The 5,058-nt window shown below is 34.8% G+C and overlaps 1 non-coding gene across 1 annotated transcript; it reads right to left on the bottom strand.

Moving 5' to 3' along the window:
• Positions 1 to 4,712: 4,712 nt before the first annotated feature.
• Positions 4,713 to 4,820, bottom strand: LOC148576892 (small nucleolar RNA R71). Its single transcript, XR_015903737.1, has one exon. It is a non-coding gene; the product is annotated as a small nucleolar RNA R71 (small nucleolar RNA).
• Between the last annotated feature and the right edge of the window lie 238 nt (positions 4,821 to 5,058).

Genomic DNA, 5,058 nt, shown 5'->3' on the forward strand with positions numbered 1-5,058 from the left:
CCATTGACTCTAGCCTACTACTAAGTCAATTAGTAGCTAGGTTAGGACTTATGGATTGATGTTGATCAAGCCATTTGACGTACTTCAAGCCTAGGAGTAGATATTACGTACTTAAGACTTTTGTAAGTAGACTTAATGAGTTTGGTTCCTTATAATTGTCAATACATGGTTTGTAGACAAGGATGGTGATCTCAATTACCTATATCTAGCCAAGAGTCCTTTACCTTGCCTTTATTACTTCTTGATTTACTCTTCTTGTTATTTAAATTCTTGCCCATTTAATTTCTTGCCCTTTTACCAAACCAAGCCCCTTGTTCCTTCATAGCCAATAATTGACCACTTCATTGCAATTCCTTGTGAGACAACGCGGAGTTTAAATACTTCGGTTAATTCTTATTGGGGTTTGTACTTGTGATAAACCAAATTAAATTTGTTGTGAGAATTGTTTGTGGGTTTGGAGCTATGCTTACAACGAAGTTCTTATTTTTATATGAGAAATTCTAGACCGACCACAATTTTTGTATCACAGGCCTTGGCTTTGCAAGTCGAACTCAGAGCTTGTGTGTGTGTCTTTGCTTTCCTTCGTACGCAAGTTTCGGCTACATGAGTGTTCCACTTTTATTTTTATGATTTTGTTTAAGCTTTCCTTAAAGGCTCCTCGATTACTGATGAGCGGATAATTTATATCCTTTTTGGCATTGTTTTTACATAGTTTTTAGTATGTTTTAGTTACTTTTTATTATATTTTTATTAGTTTTTATTCAAAAATAACATTTATGGACTTTACTATGAGTTTGTGCATTTTTCTGTAATTTCAGATATTTTCTGGCTGAAATTGAGGGACCTGAACGAAAATCTGATTCAGAGACTGAAAAAGGACTACAGATGCTGTTGGATTCTGACCCTCCTACACTCGAAATGGATTTTCTGGAGCTACAGAAGCCCAATTGGCACGCTCTCAATTGCATTAGAAAGTAGACATCCTTGGCTTTCCAGAAATTTATAATAGTTCATACTTTGCCATCCTGGCCCAAACTGGCGTCCAAAGCCAGCCTAAAACTTTCTAGCGTAAAACGCCCAAACTGGCACCAGAATTGGAGTTAAACGCCCAAACTAGCACCCAAGCTGGCGTTTAACTCCAGGAACAGCCTATGTACGAAAAAAGCTTCAATGCTCAGCCCAAGCACACACCAAGTAGGCCCCGGAAGTGGATTTCTGCACTATCTGCACTTAGTTACTCATTTTCTGTAAACATAAGTTACTAGTTTAGTATAAATAGCATTTTTTACTATTGTATTCAGATATTTACATCTCTGGAAGTTTAGTCCTTAGACCATTGTTCACGTTTTGAGAGGCTGGCCTCACAGCCATGCCTAGACCTTTCTCACTTATGTATTTTCTACGGTGGAGTTTCTACACCCCATAGATTAAGGTGTGGAGCTCTACTGTTCTTCATGAATTAATGCAAGTACTATTGTTTTTCTTTTAATTCATGCCTACTTATTCTCCAAGATATACTCTTGTACTTAATTCAGTTAAGTCAGAATGAAGGGGTGACTCGTGACAATCACCCAATCTTCGTTACTCGCTTAGCCAAGATCCGCGTGCCTAACAACCACAAAGCGGTCTACATGATGTTCAACGTAGTCATTGGACAACAGCCGGAGTATATTCTCTTGGTTATCTAATACACGGACCGAGTCCGTGAGATTAGTATCTTTGTGGTATAGGCTAGAATCATTGATAGCCATTCATGGGATCCGGAAAGTCTAAACCTTGTCTGTGGTATTCCGAGTAGGATCTGGGAAGGGATGACTGTGACGAGCTTCAGACCTGCGAATGTTGGGCGCAGTGACAGTGTGCAAAAGGATAAATGGATTCTATTCCGACGCTAGTGGGAACCGACAGATGATTAGCCATGCGATAGCTGTACCTGGTATTTTTCATCCGAGACGAGAAATCTGACAGTTGATTAGCCGTGCAGAAACCGTAGAGGACCATTTTCACTAAGAGGATCCTACAGCTTGCCATGGAAGGTAGTAACGCATGGTTGGAAGAAGGCAATAGGAAAGCAGAGGTTCAGAAGCAACAAAGCATCTCTAGACGCTTATCTAAAATTTCCACCAATGAATTACATAAGTAACTTTATTTTATTTTATGTTTTATTTATCTTTTAAATTTCAAAACCTCATAACCATTTGAATCCGCCTGATTGAGATTTACAAGATGACCATAGCTTGCTTCAAGCCGACAATCTCCGTGGGATCGACCCTTACTCACGTAAGGTATTACTTGGACGACCGAGTGCACTTGCTGGTCAGTTACGCGGAGTTGTGAAGAAGTGTTGAGATCATGATTACGTCTACCAAGTTTTTGGCGCCGTTGCCAGGGATTGTTTGAGTTTGGACAACTGACGGTTCATCTTGTTGCTTAGATTAGGTAATTTTTTTTTATGTTTAAGTTTTTTTATTTTATTTTCGAAAAAAAATATTTTGTGTTCTTCAGAATTTTTAAGAATGAATTCTAGAGTTTCATGAGACATGTTGAAGCTTGGCTGGCTGTTAAGCCATGTCTAATCTTTTGGACCGAGGTTTCCATTTATCTTTGCAAGAGCCTTTTAGTTCCCATCAATTTGGCTGTTGTATGTAATGCTCTGCTAAAGCTTGGCTGGCCATTAGGCCATGTCTAATCTTTTGGACCGAAGCTTTCACATAAAGCTTGGCTGGCTATTTAGCCATGTCTAAATTTTTAGACCGAAACTTTAGACTAGCATTGCATGATTCCTGAAATTCTTATTAAAAATTTTGAATTTCTTATTTTTCTTATTCCAAAATATTTTCGAAAAATACAAAAAAAATTAATAAAATCATAAAAACCAAAAAAAAATTTGTGTTTCTTGTTTGAGTCTTGTGTCAAATTTTAAGTTTGGTGTCAATTGCATCTTTTTAATTTTTCTTTAAATTTTCAAAAATTCATGCATGTGTTCTTTCTTGATCTTCAAGTTGTTCTTGATGATTTTCCTTGTTTGATCTTTGGTTTTTCTTGTTTTGTGTCTTTTCTTATTTTTCTTGTACATTTTCGAATTCATAGTGTCTACACATTAAAAATTTTTAAGTTTGGTGTCTTGCATGTGTTTCTTTTCTTAAAAATTTTCAAAAATATATTCTTGATGTTCATCATGATCTTCAAAGTGTTCTTGGTGTTCATCTTGACATTCAAAGTGTTCTTGCGTGCATTAGTTGTTTTGATTTTAATTTCTTATGTCTGGTGTCATTTTATTATTTTTCTCTTTTCTCATTAAATTCAAAAATTCAACAAAATACCTTTTCCTTTATTTACTTATAATTTTCGAAATTTTGAATTGATTTGGTCAAAAAATTTTTAAAATTTAGTTGTTTCTTGTTAGTCAAGTCAAAATTTCAATTTAAAAACTTTATCTTTTCAAATCTTTTTCAAAAATCAAATCTTTTTCAATTTTCTTTCATGTTTTTCGAAAATTTTAAAATTGATTTTCAAAATATTTTTCTTACTTTTTATTTCATATTTTCAAAATTATCACTAACAATTAATGTTTAGATTCAAAAAAAATTTTCATGTTGTTACTTGCCTATTAAGAAAGGATTAATCTTTAAATTCTAGAATAATATCTTTTAGTTTCTTGTTAGTCAAGTAATCAACTTTAATTTCAAAAATCAAATCTTTTTAATTTCCTTTTCAAATCTTTTTCAATTAACTACTTGACTTTTTGATTGTTTTATTATTTCTTATCTTTTTCAAAATCACCTAACTACTTTTCTCTCTCCATTTTTCGAAAATAACTAACCCCTTTTTCAAAATTCTCTTTTTTTTAACTAATTGTTTTAAATTCTAATTTTATTTTATTTTCCTTCTTAAATTCGAATTCTAACTTATAATTAAAATAAAAACAAAAATATTTTTTTTAAATTCGAATCTCTTCTCTCTCTCTCTCTCTCATCTCTTTCTATTTATTTATTTATTTACTAACACTTCTTGTCTTCTTAAAAATTCGAACCCTCTCCCTCTCTTTGTGTTCGAATTCTTCTTCTTCTCCCTTCTCCATCTATTCTTCTATTCTTCTACTCACATAAAGGAATCTCTATACTGTGACATAGAGGATTCCTATTCTTTTCTATTCCCTTCTTTTTCATATGAGTAGGAACAAGGATAAGAACATTCTTGTTGAAGCTGATCCTGAACCTGAAAGGACTCTGAAGAGGAAGCTAAGAGAAGCTACATCACAACACTCTGGAGAGGACCTAACAGAAATTTTCGAAAAAGAAGTAGTTATGGCAGCCAAAAATAACAATAATGGTGGAGATGCAAGGAAGATGCTTGGTGACTTTACTGCACCCACTTCTGACTTCTATGGAAGAAGCATCTCAATTCCTACAATTGGAGCAAACAACTTTGAGCTTAAGCCTCAATTAGTTTCTCTAATGCAGCAGAATTGCAAGTTTCATGGACTTCCATTGGAAGATCCTCATCAGTTTTTAGCTGAATTCTTGCAAATATGTGACACTGTTAAGACCAATGGGGTTAATCCTGAGGTCTACAGGCTTATGATTTTCCCTTTTGCTGTAAGAGACAGAGCTAGGACATGGATGGACTCACAACCTAAAGAAAGCCTGAACTCTTGGAAAAAGTTAGTCAATGCTTTCTTGGCCAAATTCTTTCTACCTCAAAAGTTGAGCAAGCTTAGAGTGGAAGTCCAAACCTTCAGACAGAAGGAAGGTGAATCCCTCTATGAAGCTTGGGAAAGATACAAGCAATTGATCAGAAGGTGTCCTTCTGACATGCTTTCAAAATGGAGCATCTTATGTATATTCTATGATGCTCTGTCTGAATTGTCCAAGATGTCATTGGATCACTCTGCTGGTGGATCTCTTCATCTGAAGAAGACGCATGCAGAAGCCCAGAAACTCATTGAAATGGTTGCAAATAACCAGTTCATGTACACTTCTGAAAGAAATCCTGTGAATAATGGGACAACTCAGAAGAAAGGAGTTCTTGAGATTGATACTTTGAATGTAATGTTGG

The sequence above is a fragment of the Arachis ipaensis genome, chromosome B1 (assembly GCF_059453495.1).
Source record: "Arachis ipaensis isolate K30076 ecotype BB chromosome B1, ASM5945349v1, whole genome shotgun sequence".
NCBI lineage: Eukaryota > Viridiplantae > Streptophyta > Magnoliopsida > Fabales > Fabaceae > Arachis > Arachis ipaensis.